Raw genomic sequence first — 23,130 nt, 5'->3', positions numbered from 1 at the left:
CCCTGATTGATCATTCTTAATCGTTACTTTCTTTCCCTTTTCTTTGTTCTTCTTCTTCTTCTTTTTTTTTTTTTTTTTTTGGGGGTTTTGAACCCAGGGGTGTTTAACCATTGAGCCACATCCACAACCCTTTTTATTTTGAGACAGGGTCTCTCTAAGTTTCTAAGTTGCTTAGGGTGTCACTAAGTTGCTGAGGCTTTGAACTTCCTCCTGCCTCAATCTCCGGAGTTGCTGGGATTACAGGCATGTGTCACCATGCCCAGCTCAATTGTTACTATCTTAATTGTGGTTCTCAAAGTTCAGATGCATTTTGGGATTGGGCAAAGAAGAGGTATACCAAAAAATCCTAGGAAACATTTTAGTACACAGGTGATCCAACCATCTCTCCCCAGTTCAGGGCTTGTCATAATTGAGGAATGGGAACTAAAAGTCACATGATTTGAAAAAAAAATCTCAAGTAATCAAAACCTGTGGTGTGTGAACCACCACACTCTCCCAAAAACACACACCCATGCCCCAGTGACTGCCCTGGAATTGAGACTCACCAGTCAAAAACTACACAGACGGCTGGGGTTGTGGCTTACTGGTAGAGTGTTCACCTAGCACACATGAGGCCCTGGGTTCGATACTCAGCACCACATAAAAAAATAAAAAATAAAAGGCATTATGTTCATCTACAACTAAAAAAATATATTTAAAAAAACTACACAGAGTATCAGGTACACATTATATCTACTTAAAACACAAATATGCATACACAGGAAGAAATGATGGAATCCAGGAATTCAGTAGGAGGTTCAGTACCAACTATTCCTGGTTAATCCAGTCTGCACTCACCCTCAAAGACACCACTTCAGAGGTGACTACTTCATGACAGGATATTGCCCTGGAAGGCACACCTCCCTCAAGGTCAATCATTCAACCACTTCAGGTATTTTAAATGAGGAATCAGAAGTGGGCAGTTTCTACCACTGGCATAGGGCACAGACCGTGCGTGTCTTGCTCCTCATTTTGGTTGTACTTGTCTATACAGTTTGTCTTTTGAGTTATGGCCTCATCTCCTGGGGCCTAGTGCCAGCCCCCAAACCACACCCCAGGTACAGAGGTGATCCGAGCCAGGGCCAGTCCCTGTAGGTCTGTTTCACTGCCGTCTCAAAGGCCAACTGCAAGGAGGAAGGCAGAAATAAGGAGTAAAGAAGAAATGCAAGTGGAATGCAAAAGAAACCTTGATGCATAAAAGAACAAGAAAAAGCTGCTCCTTGGCAGATCAGAGAAAATAAGCACAAGCATTTCATAACTAGAAATATGAGTACACAGCATGGAACCAAACTGTCGGATCTAATTCTGGAGGTGCTATAAACCCAATGGCTGGATTGGGGCTCTAGATGACATTTCAAAGAAATGAACGCTGTAAAATTGTGATCTTGATGTTTTTCTGTTCACAGGTCCAATAACTGCCTAACAGCAGTATCCTGCCCTTTCCAGATGATTAGTGCTGAGTGTCGCTGGGCCATTTTCTTATAGTTTATGAGGGTCCTCAGTGAGTGCTGTCTGCCAAAGCAAAACACCAAACAGGCGGGGAGCTTCCTGGCCAACCATGTGCAATTAGAAGCCCATTAAATACAATTCAGACACCTCAACACTCAGATCATCCTCCATTGGTAGAGCCAACAGTGGAGGCTAACTGAAAAGAGCTGCCCCCAGAACAGCCTCTCTGGGTCTGAATTTTCTGATCTGTCAAATGACAGCCACGATGGCAAAACCCCTCCCCTCCGACCCTTGGGAGAAAGAATAAATGGGACAGCATTTTACAAACTGTGGAGTGTAGGCACAGCACCAGTTACGCCTGGTTCCTACAATCTAACCTACATTGCTTCAGATGCAATGGCAACGACAGAACAGGAAGGTGACAACTAGCCACTACTGCCCTCTCCCCTCAGATCTTTAAGATGGAGTAAAATGTACCACCAAAAAATAACGCCATTTGTTCTCAAAAGACCCTATCGATTTGGCAGTTACTCTATTTAAATAAAGATGTAGGATGGCTTTTTTCTTCAGAAAGTACAGGTTTTTATTTTATTTTCCCAAAAACTTCATGACTGCCATTTTAATTGCTGTGAAGGACACCAGTTATGTCTTGAGCAGCACATGACCTTGCCAACCGAGGCAGCTTGGATCAGTGTACAGAGAAGAGGGCCACAGGCCACTTCACATGTCCAAGTCCAGCACAGTTCTGACTGAACTAAAGGGCCAGCCCCTGAGTGCTATCCCAACACCATCTCACAGAAGCCCCACAACTCTGTGAGTTGTGGAACTACCATCAACTTCACATTTTACAGATGAGGAAAGACCTAAAGTGGTGCAGGCAACTTACCAAGGTATCGAAGCTACGACACAGGGCTAGGGCTCACGCTCCGAGGCTATGTTCTTAGCCACTGTGCTACACTGTCTCATTCAGCTACTTCCATTGACGAATCAGTCTGGAACCAACAGAAACTTTCTACAGGTATTCTGTGCTCCAAGAAAGAGTTCCATCCACTCAACAGTTAGGGGGCACATCACTTCAGATGAAGGCTACCCTATGTACCCAGTGCGAGCATCAAAATTCGGGAGAACTTGAGTCTAAAGAAAACTCAAGAAAGCATCAAAGATGCCAAAAACAAAAGTTGCAGTGATTCACACTGTAGACTCTATTGTCATGGCCCCTCAAAACCTGTCTGGGGCAAACAGCAGCCTAGTGAAGATATGCACCACATTTCAAAGACTTTCATAGAAACCAGAGTTTACAGCAAAAACAAACTGCCCTCCCTACTACCTACTCTATCCTGCCCCTCTAATTCGCTGCATATATTACATCATAAATCTCCCACACACCCTTTTTTGGATTATGGGAACACATTTCCATCCTTAGGGGAGTTGGTAACATTAGCCTGGGGCTTTACTGGGACACTGTGAGAGGCAACCTCAGATGAGGCTCCCCACCAGGTTCCCCAGGTAGCGAGTGTTCCTTCAGACCACCATGATTAGTGACTATTCATGAGTCAGTCTTCCCTCTTGCCCTGGTTCTCTAAGGCAGCTGCCACCACAGATTTTTCCCTATGTAAAGTACTTCATGAAATGTTAATCTAAATGGCTCCAGGCACTCCCACCATACAGGAATTAATTTCAAAAATAACTAGTTAAAAACAAACTCTTCTTTTCCCCTCAATTTATTATGTACATAAAACAAGCATTTGGAGTTGATTATAGATCTAAGGCTCTCTTAATTTCACAATGTATTCACTGCTACAGGTCTGTTTGTACAAACATTTTAATGTCAGCCAAACCTTTCAGTTGGACACATGGAGCTGAAGCTCTGAGAGTGGAAGCAAGGCTTTAACATTCAGCACTTGTCATATATATCCTGCCTCACCTGCCCCACCTGCCCTCGGGGGGACTTAGAGAGAGGTGGAGGGAGAGGATCAAATAATTAATGTCAGAGTCAGAAAGAAACAAGACAAGCTCCAAGAAACCACATCAGTTCCACTCAGTTTGTGTATCTGTCCTGGAAGGCTCCCTCAGCCTCACGTGGAAATGGGCTGAAATCTTAAGGAGTCGGAATTGGCTCACCAATGGTGGTAGTGTGCGCATTCCACAAGAGGGAACCACATCAGCAAGGACCTGTGTCTGGAGAGGGGCAGGACCAGGTCTTGCCAGTCCTTGAAGGCAACGATGAGGATCTGGTCTTTGTCCCAAGAGCAATGAAGAATGACTGAGGGGTTATTGCATGCGATCTGGTGGGAGGTGCGGGGGTGCATGCTCACTCTGGCTATTTCCTCTGCTTTGGAGGGCAAATGTTGGGATGTTTATTTTGAAAAGTTTTTTTGTTATCACCTGCAAATATTTGTTCTTAGTTTCAAGATAATCCTAATTTTTGAAAAGCTGTTTTTGCCAATTCAATTCTGCTTCAACTTCTAAAGAGTTTCCCCTAGTTAGACATATGGTCACCCCCACCAGGTTTTACAAAGTTTAGTTATACTGTAATCAGGGATTGTGTGTATGGTAACAGGAAACTTTCTACCATCCTTACAGATGGCAGGTGCAAGCACTACACAGAAATAGGGGACCATGTAAATGAAATCTTGATAAATGGGGGTGGAGGGGGCACCAACTAGTGGCACACTGATTTTGCACTGTTAAAGGTACCTGTAATAATAGTGCTTCTCAACCTGTCACTGCCCACCCACAGCCCAGCCTGCCCTAGCTCAGACACAGGGCAAGGTGATTGAGGTGGCAGGAGGGTAAAGGCAGGAATCACAAAGGGAAGAAGGAAGCAAGGACCATGTGGCCTTAGGCAGGTCAGACAGGTGGCCTAGTACTGGGGAAAGAGTACACATTTCCAACTCAGATATATCCTGTGCCATCACCAGCTGTGTGACCTCAGGCAAGTTACCTAATCTTTCTGAGTTTCAGTTTCTCATCTGCAAAACTAGAAAAGTAACGTCTACCACAGGGCATCTGTGTGGGCATGAAAGGAGTTCTACAAAAGCCTCCAGTGCGGGCTCCTCTTTGGAGGCACAGTCCCCTTCCTTCCTTGACAGGTTTAATGTCAGTTTCCTGGTCTTCAAAGGGGCAAGAAAGGTGACAATAACAATAGGTGCTGGGGGATTACAGGAAGATATCCAAAGACCTGTCAATTTTGCAGTGTTAAAATATAAGCAAATGCTTGATATGCTGCAGTGACATGGAGCCCTACAAATACTGGTTATTAATGTGCCCTGGGCCTATGGGATAATGGGAATAACTGTGGGGCTGATTAACAGGTCACATGTATGAAAAATGCTTTTCCAACAGAGTCAGCACCACTGGCAGAATTCACTGCTTCATAAGAGACTGGTTAAAATTTTGGGGATTTGGTGCTTTAAAACGACATTCAGAAGGAAAGTAGCTTCAGGCCAACAGCTGCAATCCCTCACCCTGTCCCCAGGCCCTGTGTCTGACATGACACAGGGGCCAAGAGAAAGTGAGGTATAACTTAAACCCCAGATCTACTTGGTAGTCTCCAGAAACACAAGAATACCTAGTTGGGGACTGCAGATGAGGCACAGAACCAGTGTATAATGTTTGTCCTAGGAAAATACATTTCTTTCAGGAAACTGAAATTCCAATCCAGCTACTGTATCAAAGAAAAGGGATCCTTCTGAAAAAAGAGAGGAACTTACCAAGCAGTAGTAACTTATCAGATAAATAAAGCCTTCTCAGCAGGCTACCACCTACCAGGGGTTCAAAGAGCTGCTACTCCCCAGAGAGTTTGGACTCTAGACCTGTGGCTCCATGACCTGCCTGTGCACCGGAATCAACCCTCCCTGCCCCTGAGAGGCCCAAGGGGAGTGTAGCAAAGGACCAGAAAAAAAAAGACGTAAATCTAGTATGTGCAGTTTTCACAAGACACCTTCCTGAAAACATGTATTTTATTCTCAAACAGAAGATTCTGGAACTCGTGTTATGCATAACAAACAAGCCTCCTTCATAACTAATGCAATGCCTCCTTCATAACTCACATAAAAAGCAATTCATCTAACAAATTAATTTCAGACTTTAAATACCCACAAGGTCAAAGGCTGTAATTAGTCTTTCTACTCTACAGGGGAAAAAGCATAAGAATAACCAGGGAAATAAAAGCAGAGTTAGTATTGCTTTTCCAAACACACATATTAAAACTACCCTTAAACAAAAACACCTTCTTCGAAAAGACCCTTACAGGAAATAGCCCCAGCTCCCCAGGTGGGTGGGGAGCTGCACCTTCAGAAAACACTCCTGTCACTGAACAGCTCTCTCAAAATGAGGCCTGGCTGACAGGTTCCATCCCTGCTCCATCTGACTGCCCAAGAAGTCACAAGTTACATTCTCAAGGGAATGCTTTGATTCTCCAATCAAAACACGTCTTTACTATCAGGAAACTCCCTTTCCAACAGTCTCATCAGCCCTCATGGGGTCAGTGTCCCAAAAGAAGCTAAAACATTCTTTTAAAGGGTGGCAGAACTTTATCCATTGAATTATTTCAAGAAACCCAAGTGTTTCACAGCTGCCTGTGATGAGCAAGGGTTCTAACAAGTTGGAAACTAATTGGAGTCAAAATCTATTTCCCAGGAAAAACTCTTATAAAGTAGCAGCTCCCACAGTCCTTTTGTGGGTGCTCACCATTGTCTGCTGGACCTCATGGTCCCAGCCCCAGAAACCAAGATAGCAAGTCTGTAAGTCTTCACTTACAATGTTGATTTTTGAATTTGTTTTGCATTCTTGAATGGTGACATTTTCCACTGCAACTTTTTCTTCTCAGAGATACATCATTTTATCCAGCTTCCCAAGAGAGATCAAAATTAATGCAGTCTTCACTGTTTTAGTATATCACTCAAAATGCAGGACACATCGCCACATCGCCACAGAAACTTTCCTCGTAGGCAAGTTTTTTTTTTTTTTTTTTTTTTTTTCAACTAGTGTTTCAACTTCAAAATGTAACCTTTCAATCATTGTTCCCTGGGTCCATTAACAATCAGGTTCCAGATATTTTTAAAAAATTTAACATCCTATAAGAATATACATGAACATTCCCAGTTTAAAATTTTCACTTTTTATTTTTGTTTTAACAAATCCTTGTTCTCTGTGATTTTTCAAACATGAACATTTAAATATCTAGCCAGGCACAGTGGCTCATGCCTGTAATACCAGCGATTTGGGAAGCTGAGGCAAGAGGATCGCAAATTCAAAGCCAGCCTCAGCAAATTATCAAGACCCAAAGCAACTTAGTGAGACCTTGTCTCAAAATTTAAAAATAAAAATAAAAAAGGGCTGGGGATGTAGATCAGTGGTTAAGCATCCCTGGGTTCAATCTCTGGTACTAAAAAATAAAACAACAAAAAAAGAAAAACTGAAATATACAGACTACCGGAACTCTTCACTGCCACCAACCCTGGCTGCTGGCCTGCTGTGATCACGCCTCCATTTCTATAAGTCACAGAAGAAAGTGACCTTCTTACTCTGAAAATCTCACTTTCATTCCAAGTCTACCCAGTTACCAATATTTTTTTTCCACACATGTGGCAATTCTGGGCCTCTCTTCAAAAATGTGACCAAAGTACAATAAACGAGAGGCTGAAAATGAGTGCTTTTTGCTTATTCTCCTGGGTGACAATCTTTTTCCTCCATTTCCTCCAAACCAAAAGTTATCCTTCTATTTGGAAAATATTCAGTTTTAGAAAAAGGTACCTTTACACTATTATTTCCAGAATGACTAGATGTACAGAAGGAGAAATTACAATCTGCTGAGAAAATTGCAAAATAATTTCTAACTCTATTTGCTATAATTTGACAATTCTATCTTAAGAGTCGAGAAAATGTACCATTGTGAACTGTCTCAAGCCCATTATCCTAATTGAAATCTATTTAAATGGAATAGTTAGTTCCTTTTCAAGTCACATAAAAGCTCATACAGAGCAGAGATCCTTCCTATTAAATCAAGGAATGGTACGCCTATAAAGTCCAGGTCACCAAGGCACTTAAGATTTTAGCCTCAAAATACCTCAACCATTATCATGGCACATGTGAACAGAGATCTAGATATCTTCAAATGCTGATATACATATAATTGAAGTACTGAACAATTCCCCTTTAAAGAAAATCGAAGACAAGACAAGCAGATATATTATTAGTCATGTAGTTGGTTTTCATCACTAAGTTTTCTTCCAAGTTTTATTGTTTTCTTTTCAATACAATGAACCAGCTAGATGTTGTGGAACACAAATGAAGCTACTCAGAAGGCTGAGGCAGGAGAGCTGCTGGAGCCCAGGTATTTGAAGCCAGCCTGGACAACGTGAGGAAAACCTATCTCAAAAAAATAAGACAATACAAACAAACAAACAAAAAAATCACTGGCTGGGTGCAGTGGTGCATACCTCTAATCACCAGTAATCAGGAGGCTGATGCAAGAGGATTGAAAGTTGGGGGCCACAACCTGGGCAATGTGGTGAGGCCCTGTGTCAAAATACAATAAAAAGAGCTAGGATTGGTTCTGTTTGGTAGAGTGCCCTGGGTACAATCCTCAGTACCACAAAAATACTGGAGCTTTCACTCTTTTGTATTCATGGGATGAATAATCCTGAGCATCTGACTTTGTAATATGCTGCACATTTTGGTAACTTCTTATTAAAGTGGGTCTGTATCACAGGAATGTGAACCAACTGGACCAGAGAGGAAAGGCAGCCACAGGACGACAGGACGCAAAGCAAGGCTTACAGACTGCAGCAAGAAATTGTCTCCTCCCGGGACTGGAGGCCAAGCCCTGACTCCCTCTGTATTTAAAGTCCACAGTGCTGACACTTCATTAATCTTAGATGAATTTCACAGTAGGTTTTGTGTAATTACCAACAGCTTGCATTACCAGCTCATGGGATGGCTCCATCAGTGAAGAGATCCAGTTTCTTCAGCAGAGTGTCCAGGATCACATGCCCACCTTTGTGTGAAGGTGAGTGCTGGCAACAGCCTAGGAAATCCTCAGAAGCGATTAGATAAAGAGCCCCTCCTCCAAAACCCCTAGGAAGCCAGCTCCCTGACTTCCTGCAGCACTGGGGGAGAAGGAAGAGATGGGAAGAAGCCTGAAGGGCCAAAGGCAGAAGGTAAATACCTTGACTATAATTTAAATTTCTGTGGCTAGGGGGCATAGTTCAGAGGTAGAGCATTTGCCTAACAAGCAAAAGCCCCTAGGTTGATCCCCAGCATCCAAAAAAAAAAAAAAAAAAAAAAAAATCCTGCAATGTCATTAACTACCAGCCTTGTCTTACATATTGAGCTGCCCCTGTCGGGGTTGAGGGAGCTCTTTCTGAAAGCAACAACTTCTCTCTCTCCTACCTGTGGCAAAATTGGAAAAAGGAATATAAACAAGAACCATACTCCCATGAGCAGAGCTCCCCATCACAGGACACACACCAGGTTAATGAGGAAAGGAAGGAGTGAGTGACCAGCAATGATGGCAGCTGTGTGCTCCCGACTGGTCACAGGCTGCCACAGCAAATGGCCAGACTTCGGCTCAGAGGGGCAGGCTGAAGCCCCAAGGTATTCCAGGAAGGGACAGGCGGAAGGAGGAAGAAGGGGGAGAAGGAGAAACAGCAAGAAGGTGGAGGAGGAATAAGAGATAAATTCAAGAAAAATGAAGAAGGGCCTTGTGAGAAGTCCAGGGGCAGGAAACCAGGAGGGAGAAAACATCCTACGGCCCTGGGTGCCTGGTTAGGAGAACAAGTTCATCCAGTGTTCCCTCTACAAAGGTTTCAAGGATCTGAGAGGGAGATGGCTTGCAGGGAGGGAACAGAGTCTCAGGGTACAAAGACAACCTGGAAGAGCAGTGGGGAAGCCACACCATGAGGAACCTGTATTGTGCTCACTGACCTTACCTATGCTCCAGATTCACTGCCTCCTGGGAAGTGGTCCCTCCATTCTCAAAAGCTGGCTACAGAGCTGCCTGGACAGGAGGTGTGAGACAGAGGGTTTCCTTAACCTGTCTTGGCTGAGGGCTACTTGAAAGCCTGACGAACATCAAAGACCTCAACACAAATGCACACACAACATCCATGAGATTTCTCAATCCATTTTCCAAGAGACAGACTTCCCTTTTCCCTCCCCAAGGATAAAACTCCAGATTAAAGTTTAGAGTAAGAGGGTTACAATTTTGATTTTATCACTCTGGATGGCTGGTGTGTGGTCCTGGGGAGTTTGGGAAGGACAAAAGAGACAGGGAGAACAAAAGTTCCGCCCCAAGAAGATGCTATCTTCTAGGGCCTCTCAAAATTTTACCAGTTATTTTATCCCTGGAACCTAGACCACAGGGGAAAAATAGTTGGTTACTTTGTAGATATTCAAGAACTAACCAAAAAATTGAAAACAAAATTCCAAAACATACTTAAGAACTTAAGTTAAAAAAGAGAGGAAGAGAGGGAGAGAAAACTGGCACACTGACTTATAAGCTATTAATTTGGAAGAAAAGAATTTAATTAACTATTTTATAATTTAAAATTATGTTTAATTCTTTTCAAGGGGTTAAAATACTTAAGATTCTTCAAAGACCTTCCCTAAAAAGAACAGCAAGGTGCATATGGACCTCATTTTAAAGATTCACAGAAGGCTGACTCCCACAGCAAGCATCTGAACTTGCCCAGTCACAGTCCCCAAGCACACTCTTCTGAGCAGCGTAGTTTGCTGAATTCTCAAGGGACTGCTGGATAACCAACCGACATTAACTATGAGGAGCTGCTCTACCTTATCAGTTCTTCATCAGGCTTCAAAGAATTTGGCTTGAACCCACTCCAGTGGTTAGATGAGGGTTCTGAAGCCACTTCTGGACTTCCCACTACTCTGGCAGGGCCCTTCCCTCCTTCAGCACTTGTGTCACACATGCCTGTGATGCTGACATGTACCCTATACTAACAGGCAGGAAGAAAAACTAAAGAGTTGACCCATGAAGCTGCCCCTGACTTACTGCTTATTTTTGTAAGATTAGGAAACTAAAACTTTCCATTCTCAAAATACCAACTCAAGCATTTGTATAAACGATATCCCAAGAAAAAAAAAAACATGGCCAAAAACTACCCTCTTTTCCCTTAGCTTGCCATAAAGCACCATCTCGCTCAACATTAACCAATCAACAGGGCGGCCAGCTGTGTGCTCACTCAGCAGTACGGGGTGCCAGGCCAGAGCCCCACTGCAGCACTGGGGGAGAGAGCCCAGAAGAGTAGGGTGGGCATCCTGGGAGACGGAACTAAAGCTAAGGGGTCAACTCTGGAGATACCACAAGGCAGCTAAACTGCTTATCAGGCCACAGCAGAGTGAGGTTTTAGAAACAGTCATAGCTGCAATTTCTGGAAGACTACTTCAAAACTGTGGTTTAAAAAAAAAAAAAAAAACACATTAAATATGTTTTCAAATTTTATTTTTTGAGACTAACATTCTGGCACTATAAATTCATACAATACTTTAGAAGGGCCCCTTGACCACCCACCACAGGACATTCTGGGTCCTGGACTTGATATGCTTGCTGCCAAAACAATTCTATCACCTAACTTGGAAGCTCAAGATGTGCTGCTTCCCCACCCCACCTTCCCTTAGACTTTGGGACTACAAATCAGATCTGAAATAAAATGCATTTCGGGCTATTAAGCCTCCCATGAACACGCCTCTCAATCACAGTCAAGTCTTTAGACAAAAGCTAAGTCAACCAACTGGGTTTAGTCTCTGGCTCAGAGCATGATCAATAGTCATTTCTGTTGGAAGGTTTAGCCTAAAAAAAGAAAATTAATGTTCCTGCTTTACCATTAACCTAAGCCTTCAGGATCGAATACCACTCATCCTGTCCCCACAGGCTTTAGCTTGCCCTGGGAAATTAAAACAAAAGCAACTCCTTTCCCACGGGCTTTCTACTTCTCTGACTTATTTTCCACTTCAATCTCACCTCTGAACTTAGCCAGAGCAGCAGCTCAACTTTCCCTGGGGACAGCTCCCTCCAGGCTTCATAAAGCAAGTACTGGAGTTTCTGCTCTGAAATCTGTAGGGATGTCAAGGAGACACACAACAGTTTAGTCATTGGTGGGGTCGGGTGTAGCTCAGCGACAGAGCACACAATTAGCATGTGTGAGTCCCTGGGTTCCATCCCCAGCACCAAAGAAAAAGCTGTCTATAGTCACTATTGTGGACCAGTAATATTCAAGAGGTCATCTCTAAAAAGCATCTGAGGACATCAAGATGGCTCCTGTTCCAATTTAGAAAAGTAGGAGTTCCATCATTTTAATCAAAGGAAACAAGTACAGGGTAGGAAATGTTCAGCCCAATGACTTCAGTGGCAGAGCCAAGTCTGTATGTGTTGCAGTCACAGGCTCCCTTGGCCCTCTGATGGCTTTAACCTCATCTATTTTGTCAAATGGCTTTTCCCTATTTGGCATCAAGTCCAAACCCCCCCCCCCCCCCCCCCACACACACACACTTCCCTCTACCTCTCAGAGGCCAAATTAGCAGCAAGATAGGGTTAGAAGTCATCACATGGTCATCTGTAATAGAATTCACCTAAAATACAAAAATCTTCATGGTAGACTTCACCTGCCAGAGGGTCCGTTTTAAAATCTACCTATGGAAAAGAACACTTGCCTTGGCCTGGCAGACTGAGTCCTACAAGGCCAACACCTGCTTTCCTTTACCTTCCTTTCCATCATAATGGCAATGTTTTCCATTAGGTTCCATGATGAGGGTACAGAGTGATCCCTCAGAGGGTTTTCTTTGGGGGCCATGGTACCCATACTTCTTGGCTCTACCTGCACTGCTAACTACCCCCGACCCTCATCATACCTTCCTCGGTATACTCCAAGGTCCCCAGCACTAGGTGGACTGAGCTGCTCACTCTCAGGCATAAGTTTATAGATATCAGAGCCCCCCCACTCAGGGGTGTTCTTAACCACCTTCAGTGCCAGTTTCCACTAGAGAGTTCCTTCCTGGTCACCCCTTTGATGCCAAGCCAGTTGCTAAGCCATACCTATCTCCTTGTTATCTGAATTTTCCTGTACACTTTTCAATTCTGTCTCCTTAATATAAAGCTTGAAGTCCTCATAACCAGACTTGCAAGACTCCCAGAAAATACCTTACCCAGATCTTGTCTGATTATCAGAGGCTCTGGTCTGGGGAACCAACCGCTCCCTTTAAAAAGGACACTATCTAGGAAACCAGCTAGTGACATCTCATCCTAACTTTCTCTTTCAGAGTCACAATCGCAAAAGCTGTCAGAGAAATTTATCCACCATCTTTGCCAGAGTCCTTCAATTTCCTATTCATAACTTCAAAGTTCCAGAGAAGATCATTTCTCCTGTCTCACTACCGCATGGCAGTGGATCTGTGGGTACTGGAAGGCTCCCAGCTAATTTGGAAGTGGGCCTGAGGAAGACAGCAAGTCCCCCTATCTGTAGTGCCAGTGCTAAACATGGCTGCCCCTTCTCTCCAGCAGGGACTGTGTCCCAATAACAGAAGGCCTCTTGTCCCCGGAGGTACAACAAGAATTCACCACTACTACTGCCTGGAGCACCGTCCTGCCTTTTTATTGTTTTAGTTGTAGATGGACACAATACCTTTATTTATTTATTTTGATGTGGTGCTGAGGATTGAGCCCAGCGCCTCACCCATGCTAGGCAAGCATTCTAGCACTGAGCTACAGGCCCTGGCCCCTGCAGCCCTTTTTAGAGTCTATCTGGTATAATTTTTTAGTATACCCGGGGCTACAATCAAATGCTTGTCAAACACCCACAGGTGAAGCACTCTGGTTTGCTGCTGGGAGCAAGGGAGATGGATAAGAGGCAGGAAAGAGGTACAAATATGAGCAGTACAGACCCCGTCTGCTAGGAAGACAACTACATCCTGACCCTGACCATACAGACTGCAATCTTGACCTTGAGGTCTCAAATTAGAGCCCATGCTTGAGAGAAAGATGGCTCCTAAGGCTGGGTACAGAAAGTCCATCCAGATAAGAAGGCCACCCTCATATTTCATCCTTTCACCAAGGCAAGCAAATGTCTTTTAAATGTCTAGGAGAAAGGTGTAGAAAATGTTTCCTCGGACCCGTTTTCATAAGGTGCTTCCTCCAAATCACTGGATAGCTCAATGATGGATCTCTGTGGACTCTTCCTACTTCCCACTTCCCCTCCTGGGTTATTCTACTCTAAAAAGTACTCGACCTCTCCAATAAACCCAAGTTTAAAAAAAAATTCCTAAGTTAAGTTTCTCCTTGTTTTCTAGCACACTTGCACACACTCATTCATTCACCAACAAATGTTTTGAAAGCACAGGCGACGGGAGATACTGCTAGGTCCTAGATACATAATGATGAGTAAAATGGGCCAGTCCTCCTGGAGGAAGGAGAAAAGCAGGAGTCTACTAAACGATACACATAACAAACTATCAGTTGCTGCAAAGGGTAAGAAGAGAAAAGGAGGGTGAGTTAGGGGATGGCGCCATTTCAAGCACAGGGTTCAGTTCCTGAAAGGTCTAGCTCCCTCCCAGCTGGGGATGGGGGCAAAGGTGGCCAGTGTGCCTGGAGTGTAATAAGCCAGGAGAGAGAGAGAGCCAGGTTGAAGAAGGCAGGAGGGCTGGATCCACCCGTTCAGAATGTGGATCTTAACCCAGGAGCAACAAGAAGACTTTGCGGGGTTTGAATGAGGATGTAACAAGATTATGTTGGGAATTTTTTACAGACCACTCTGCCTGAACATGGTGAGTAGATTAAAAAGGAGGAAGAGATACAGGCAGGTCAGTGAGGGGCTGCTGCAGTTTGCCAAGCAAAAAGATTGTTTGTTGTCTGAACTAGAGTGATGGCAGGGAAGCCAGAGAGAAGAGAACCAATCAAGAGATGTTTACAATGTAAAGATCTACAGCATTTGGCAAAGGAATGAGTAAGAGCAAGGGGGAGGGACGTCCAGCTTGTGTCTGCAGTGAGGAGAAATGTTAACCACCCCTAGGAGAAAGCACAGCTGTGCAAAGTCTGTAACTCACTAGGACACTTCTCATAGCACCTGTTATCCAAAATTTCTAGATAAATCTAAAGTCTTTCTTCCTACTTCTTTTAACTGTCATCCATTCTAAACACCTATTTATCAAGCATCTACTATGCGCTGGGGATAAAGAGGTGACCACGAAAGCCTGTGCCCTCTGCACCTGTCACCTCCAAGCCCCTGGGTGCTGCCCTAGAGCAGCCTCTAAATCCTCTTGGCAGGGGACCTAACTTCCAAGGGGGTAGTCCTACTCCTGAAGCTTCAGCTGAGCCACTTCACTCACTCCTTTCTACCTCTTAGAGACACTGAGCAATGAACAGGCAGCAAGTACTTACCATTTGCTCCTCAGTTCATAGATACTGTACCCAGCCACCACAGCACCAAATCTAACCTCTCTGAGTCATTGAGACCTGCAGCTCCCCACCAGGCAGTTTTTCTGTCTACCACAAAATCAAACTCCTTTTCTCTAAGATGTTCTGAGCTTGGGAACTACTGTACTTTTTCATTTGTTGCCCAAATTAGTTTGTGCTGGATTCTATCCTAGCATCAAGACTGGTGATTTTAAACACTGGGGCTGCACTGGCAATATGGAGCTATTTAAATTAAAATTAGATAAAGCTAAAGCTTTGATTTCTTAGTAGAACTACTATCTTTCAAATGTTCAACAGTGGCATGTGGCAAGTGGTACCATGTTAGAGAGCACCAATCTAGAACACCAACGTTATAGAAAGGTCTGTTGGGCAAAGGCCCACAGGGGCACTGCTACTGGATTCTTTGCATGTTTGGTTTGAATTTCTCCTTTAAAAAAATGAAAACAAAAATTTAAAATACAGAGACCCTCAACATTATTTACTTGTGTCTTCTTTGCTTTTATAAGTGAATGTTATATATTTTACTTTAATACATACCACTAAAATAATTTCATAGTTTGGGCTTTGTAAAATCCATCTGAAAATAACCTGTGACTTTGGTAAGAAGGGGGCTATAATTTTATAAGCCACTATAGACACAGACTCTCTTATTTTTGTAAATGTACCTTACACACTGTCCACTACAGTTAATATGTAGTAAACACACTGACTGATCATCTTGAGAGTGCTCTTAATTTTTTATGCCTACTTTACAAAAGTAAGTCTATAAGACACTTCCAAGAAATGCTCATTTCAGATTCTGAATATCAACTACCTAACACAGTCTTATAATTATACAGGATGCAGGACTTTTTTTTCCTCCATGATCATTTTTACCATATGGTTTTTCAGTCCAAAGACATCTCTATACTATGACAAAAAATCCACCAAAATGCTTCAGTGTGAAGCTATCTGCAGGAGTAGGAAAGTGTTGATAATTATTAAAAGTGAGTGATAGATGCATGGGATCCATTATAGTATTTTTACTTTCATTTTTTTTTATTTTCAAGAATAAAATACTTAAAACTAATTCAACTATATACAAATTTGACCAGGTTTAATAAATACTTTGCAAGATAATTATAAATTTGAATACTCTTCTACTGAATATCTCAAGTCAGAGCAAAGAACCAAAGACCGGCCTGCTTTATAATCTCCCATACATAATCCCAGAGTAGCTATTCCTCTGAATGTGGAAACACCACATCAAATCTTGTGAGAGATGGATCTCAGGCAGGTATTGTACACAAGTCAAGAGTTGTCCCATCTGATCACCTAATAATAAGGCCACTGGCCTCTGACTCCTCTTAACAGATTCCTCTTAACAGAAAAAAAGGCTAAAAATCCACCTTCCAAACACTAAAGCCGACAACTGTAGGCAGGAGCAGAAGACAATAGCTTCTAGTCCACCTGACTCCAACCTGAACGCCACACTGGCTGCAGAGGCTCCTACAGGAGGTGCAAGCTCTCCCCAGGAGCAGGTGCACCGCAGAAAGCCCAATACCAGGCTGCCTAGAGGGCCTGCGAGAGACCTGCACGCTGTCCTCCTGCTCCCTCCTGCTCCCGTCAGCCCTGTGGTTACTCCACACTCTGATGAGATGCTCACTCACTCCAGGTCAAGTTCCCCACTGTCCTGAGAGTCAGATCCTCACTCATAGCCCTATCTGTCATATCAGGTACTACTCTTAGGGTTCTTTCACAGTCACTTGGGAGTAGCAAATTGAGACACAAGAGGTTAAGAAACTTCCCAAGGACCCTCCAGTGGTGACCAGCTCCTGGGCCCCTGCCCCACCCCCCGCTGCACTGCCCTCTCCCATTCTCCCCTCTCTGCCCCATCCCTGCAGTTGCTCCCTCTACTGCAAGACTTCCCAACACTTCTAGCTGCGGGCGCCTTCCCTTTCCCTTTTCTCAGTGCCCTGTTCTTCTTCTTCAGAGGAAGATTTTACACTCCCTACAATGTCATATATATGGTGCACACAGAGCTCTGTTGACTTGTTTATTGTCTAGACTAGATAAGGTGCCAAGTGCAGGCAGGGGCCACATCTGTTTTGCTATCTGTCAGATTCCCAAAGCCAAGCACAGTGCTTGTTGGCCCCAGGAGACACTCAAATGCTTGGTGAGTGACTGACAACCATTGTTCAGTAAGTCCTTTTAGAAGAAAAAATTTTAAGTTCTCTACTAGCCCCAAAAGATAAATACACCATCTTCAGGAATACTGCTTAAAAGACAGCATTAGGTTTAGGAAAGGACTGAAAATTGGATAAGAGAACAAGCCAGCTTATGTCGGCTTTAAATAGCAAAAGAGAAAGGAAACTTACAAAATGCAAACTGTGATTCTGAAAGGTATTTTCAGGCTCAATTCAAAGGGTGGGTTTTGATCTCAAATCTTAAATAAGCTTATGACTGAAGACAGTGCCTCTTACCCCTGTGCCAGTCTCAGCTGTTAGAATAAGCTGGGGAGGCCCTCAATGTCTTAGCTCCTATAATCTTCTTAGGGGAAAACCTTAGAGCCAATATTCCAGGCAAATCCAACAGGCAAAGGTTACCTAGCCATTTCAAAGCCCACCCAGGTTTCCCATCCTGTGAGCTTCCATACAGAAAGGTAAGATTTTCCCTCAATAGTCCCATTTATGCTCACAGTGACCGTGGAATGGCTTTTGTTCACCAAAGAAAAACCTCTCCCTTCAAGGACTTAAGTCCCCTGAAATTCCCACAGGAGTTATTCTTTAGGTTTAACAAAGTTCCCCCAGTTTTCACAGACATCCTGAAGGAGAACTCAGAATTTAAATAGTTGTTAGTATGAAATAATAGGCAGGAATCTGTGATTTCAAAGCAGGGGAATCTTATTTTTAACCTGGGAAAGCTCCCAGGGTGCATGGCTTGAGAGGACTCCAAAATGAGGCAGGACCCACTTGAAGCAACCACAGAAATCAAATGGGAGCCAACAGAAGCCTGCATTCTAATCCCAGCTATAAGCCCTTGAACTTTCAGTGATCTTGGCCATGTTATTTAACCTCTCTAAACCTCAGTTTCCCCATTTTAGAATTCACAACAGTATCTATTACTTAAGGTGTTGTGAGGTTTAAAAGAATAGTTGCAGGCACACAGCAATTCTCCCTGAAGTTCAGCTAACCAAACTGCTCTTATCTGCTTGCTGTCTTCTGCTTTGCAAAGCACTATCACAAGCATCCAACCGAGACTTCGAAAGTCCTAAATTTCCTTTCAGTCATTTAATATCTCAGAGCCTATAATTCATATACTCATATAATCTATGAGATTGTGTTAGAAGCGGGTACCTAAGAATGAATCCTCATTTGGGAAGAGAGATCCTATAAAGCCAAGAGTGGTAAAGTGATGTGGCCAGGAACCTGGGATAACAGATGAAATCACCAGGACAATCACCAGGCCTCTTGGCCCCACATCCAGCACACTGTTTACCTCCATCAATGCCAGGCAAGGACTTCTGCACTGTCAGATCTCCTAGCTTCCTTCTCATTAAGTGTCTCATGAACACTTCATGCTTTGTAATTAAGCACTATAAAAGAGTTTGAGAAGGAGCAACACTGAATCTTGTATATAACCTTGAGCAACTTTAAAACTCACACATAAGAATACTCAAATTAGTTTAGGTTCCCCATCCTTTTATACCAGTTTTTATTTTTAACTTGGGATTTAAAGTTGACAAAGACCTTAATGAATAGGCAGGACAAAGGGAGTTGTCTGTCCATGGCTTGTTAGCTCCTGAAGTTAATGCCAAGTCAAGGGACAAGTCAGCCAAAGGGCAGAGCTCCAGGCAATCTGGAAACTGTTCCTGCAGCCCCAGATCATGGGGTACTGCCTGCGCTCTGAGTGGCAAAGCTTTTGGGAGTCTCTGCAGCTTCACCCAAGAGCCACCTATCAGTTAACCATTCATTCTGTCATCTGACAGCATCAACTGCTACTGGGTACTCACTGTATGCCAAGGACATGAGTGACCTCATTCAAACCTCACAACTACCTATAAATAAAGTACTCCCTAGTCCATCTAATCTAAAACCACTGACTGTAAGATACACCATTAGTTTTCACACCAAAAAATGAAGACACTGCCCACTACAACTCTAAGATGGTTATATGTTTTAGGGGTTTTTTAGAAATGTTAAAAAAGAGTACAAATTGCACTGTACTATCATTGTTAAAATGTGAATATTGTCCCACTTTACAGATAAATAAACTGAGATACAGAGAAAGCGACTTACCAAGGTCACAGAAGGGTAAGTAGAAGAACTGGGATTCAGACCCTGTAAGCTTAGCCACCTTTTCACAGTAGTAAACCTGTATTTCTTAATGGCATAGAATACCCAAAACTGCACCTGGCAGAGAAACAGGACACAAGCTACTATCTTGTCTCCACCACAGCACAGAAACACATTAACTGGCAGTCCTCCGAACGTCTCTGAACCTGACAGTTCATATGACTGCTCAAGCAGACTCTATGCTAGATTACTCCTCATGAACTCTATTCCTCTCTCAGGAAAAGAAACATGGTCAATGGAAAAGCACCATAGGAATCAGAAAGTCCTAGACAGAAATTCCTGCTCTGCATCAGTCAGTCTATCACCCTTGAAAGTTACTGAATCACTTTGAGCCTCAGTTTCCTCTTCTCTAAAGAGAGGCCATCACTGCCACCCTCAGAGGCTGGTGCAGGATGGAGCGGATACAGACAAATGGCAGGACATGGTACCTGGCAGAGCTAAAACCTGACAATGCCTTCTTTTTAGTGCTAGTCACCTCAGCTTTGGGTCAGAATCAAAGAACATTCCCTGTAACCACAATAACTGCCAAAGGGGACACTCAAGAGATAACGAAGATGAACAGAAGACAGAAGACCCCGAGGAAGACTGAGGCAAAGAAATTAACTAGAACTACATGGAAGAAAGGGCCGGTTTCTTTAAATGCACTTTGCAACTTCCGAATAAGTGAAATGATAGGCAAAAGGGATTAAAAACAACAGGTGCTTAGCATGAAGACACCAGTCAGCAGACATGAAGACAAATAGTTTTATACCTAGCCTGACACACAAAACTGGTCTTTGAAGATTCTGTTTAATACCAAAGTAATCTACATTGAGAAGAATTGCCTTATTACTTTGTTTTGTTTTTACATTAAATAATATTCTGTGCATTTCTCCTTCTCTATCCTCAAGGGCTTCAGAAAATCCTCAGAAAACAGCTTTTGATTTGAAGGGAAGACCAATCATACAGCATGTAAAAACAAATTCTTCCCCCTTTTTTCCTCCTTCATATTTGTAATGCCTAGCAGTTTCTTATACACCACAGACTCAATAAAAATTAGTTGGATATTTCAACTGTAGGCAACATTTTTTCATATTTTTAAATATATTTTTATAACTATTTATTTTTATGTGGTGCTGAGGATCCAACCCAGTGTCTCACATGTGCCAGACAAGTGCTCTACCACTGAGTCACAAACTCAGCCCCTAGGCAACTTTTTTTTAAACTCTAAAACATCCTACACATTTATTCTATCTAAAAGCCTCATCTCTTCTGCTTCTTCTTCAGAAGCACTCATAATCTCTAATAATAAACAATATGCTTGGCATATGCTGTATTTCTGATCTTAAACAGTGACATTCTACTTGTTCCTCAAACTTTCAACACCTGGCTCCTCAACTGTTCATTCCTCCTCATCTGTCCAATCAGTGGATTCCTTGTCAGTGGACTTGATTACTCATGTTCTGATCTGAATCAGTTTGTTAATCTCCTTCCTCTCAGGCCCCGCACCTTTTCCTGGAGATAAATGCACAAACAAGTTAGTCCTCGGAGCCCTCCACATTCCCTCTCCATGTCTTCACTGACACTCCCAGAGGGGCTCACTCACAAAAACCTGATTCCAGCTTCATCACCTTGAGAGGCTTGTTTTCCATACTACCAGTTTCTGGAAAAATCTAAAAGAGAAGTAAAATCCTTTCACCAGTTGGGTGAGACCTAATAGAAATGGCAGTTTCACTCTACCAACATGGGATAAGTTTTCTGTGTCACCAAATTCCCAAACTCGCAAATTAGTTGTCCCTCCATTTTTCCTTAATGTTGTCCATATAAAACTCGTTCACTGTATCTCTCCACCTTAATCCACCTGGATCCCGAAATGAATGCTCCTTGCGTGAAAAATCATCAAAAACATGTAAAAGGCTCATTCCTTTCAACTCATGTGCAGGGCACTGACAGTGTCAATACGCTGGGACTCCAAACGGTACAACCGGTGCCCTCAGGGAGCCCACGCTTTTCCTTCAACTCTAAAAAGGGTGCATCCTCTCTGTGCAGCGTGTATGAAACGTAGTGACAGAGTACTCCATAGCTTTGGAGAAAGAGGGAGAGTGGAAACAGACTTTGCCCTTATATTTGATGCCCTGTAACCATAACAACCGAGGATTTAAGTAACCATCAACTCGGTGAGAGGCTAAGTTTTCTAAATACCGTTTTCAATGGGGAAAAACTCCCTTGCACCAACTCCAGCGCGGTGAGCGCTCTGGGCAGCGTGTGGTGCAATGGAGCGGACTGTTCCATTCCCACTCCCGGTCCCAGCGTTTGGAGTCTGGGCTCAGCAGCCAGCAGGCAGCGGCCGCCACCGTCAACCCCGCGCTCCCGGCAGGGCAGCTGGCATTAGGCCTCAGCCCAATGTCACTTGTTAACCTTCCGATCCCTCGGGCTTCGGCGCGCCGCCGCCCCCTTCTACAGCACACAAACCACCCCACGGTCACCCACAGCAACCACCACTGGCGTTTTCCCGGAGTTGGAGGAAAAACGAGCGAGACGCAGACAACCTCTAACAGATTCACGTAAAAGTAACTGAGGTCCCTCGACTAACAAGCATTTCGTGACGTGGGCGAGGGGGGCGGCAAGAACCCGGGGCCCCATTCATAAAAGTGCAAGCCTTCTCCTTCAATGTGGTGTGGATACTGCTTTCCTGCCGGCTTCGGCCCGGCGCCCCGGGACGACAGGCTGGGGACAGCCGGCCGGCACCTCCGCCCAGGGTCAAGCCCAAACTGCTCGGCACGGCCCCGAAGGAGGAAGGTTCTCCTGGCCGGCGTCCGGGTCCATACCCGGGCCGTGACAGCGGGGCGGGACCGCAGACCTCGTGCCCCGCCGCGCCAACGGCCGCCAGACCCGGCCGGCACCTCGGACCTGCGGGTCAGGCCGGCACCAGCCCAGGCCTTCTCCTCGGGGCGCTCCCTCCGCCGCCCCACCCGGGCCCGGGCGCGCTCACCCCGGATCCGCTGGCTGCCTCATGGTACTGCGCCGGCGCCCGTGCTCCGCGGCCGCCGCGGCTCGGGCTCCGGCTCGCTCTCCGGCTCTCCAGCCGCCGTCCTGCAGCCCGCCCGCCCCCGGGCACCGGCCGCCCCGCCCCGCCGGCGGACCCGCCCCGCGCCCGCCGCCTCTGCCGCCAACCAGAGGGCGGCGCGGGCGGAGCAAGCCGCGCGCTAGGCCCGACGAATCCATCCCCTACCGCGCGCCGAGGAGCGGCCACGGAAATGGGCGGGCGATTCGTCCGGGCTGTTAAAGGGGCCGCTGCCCTCTGGACCCGAGGAAGGGGTGGCGGCCAGAGGTCCCCGGGTGTGGGATGTTACCTGAAAGAGTCCCGAGTGAGCCTCTCTCTCCTGCTCTTTCCCCAGTTCTTTGCACTTCTAAATTTCGTCTTTCGGCTGCCTAGCAACAAATGCCTCTGACGGAGGGAAACTGAGGCTCCGAGAATCAACTATGTCTAGCTAAGCAAATTCATTCGAATTTGGGTTTTCGAAGTTCGCCGGGCACATCTGTCCCCGTCCAGAAATTGGCTTTAAAAGGCAAATTCCCAGCCTCCCTACCTGTCCACAACATCTAATTCCAAACGGAATCTGTTGTTAGTTGTTTGGTTGGTTAGTTTTTGAACTGGGGATTGAACCCATGGGCATTTTAACCACTGAACTACATACCCATCCCCTTTTTAAAATTTTGAGACAGGGTCTCACTAAGATATCAAGACTGGCCTTGAACTTGCTATCCTGCCTCGTCTCCAGAGTTGCTGGGATTACTGATGTGCACCTCTATACCTGATTTGTGGCTGGGTTTAAGAGCTTAGAACTCATCTGGTATAAACTACTCATTTTAGAGAGGCAATGTCTGAGGCCAGGAGAG

The 23,130-nt window shown here is 44.6% G+C and overlaps 1 protein-coding gene across 2 annotated transcripts in view; it reads right to left on the bottom strand.

Moving 5' to 3' along the window:
* TEX2 (testis expressed 2) overlaps positions 1-22,361 on the bottom strand; it is a 105,833-nt gene extending 83,472 nt beyond the window's left edge. For both annotated transcript variants that reach the window (XM_079131565.1, XM_079131566.1), the window contains exon 1: positions 22,223-22,361. The gene's annotated coding sequence lies outside the window, so the exon portion shown is untranslated. The remainder of the gene's footprint in view (positions 1-22,222) is intronic.
* Positions 22,362-23,130: the final 769 nt, after the last annotated feature.

Source organism: Sciurus vulgaris (assembly GCF_902686455.1).
Source record: "Sciurus vulgaris genome assembly, chromosome: 3".
Lineage (NCBI taxonomy): Eukaryota > Metazoa > Chordata > Mammalia > Rodentia > Sciuridae > Sciurus > Sciurus vulgaris.
Note: the sequence above shows the minus strand (reverse complement) of the source record. Positions and strands in the feature narration are given on the sequence as shown.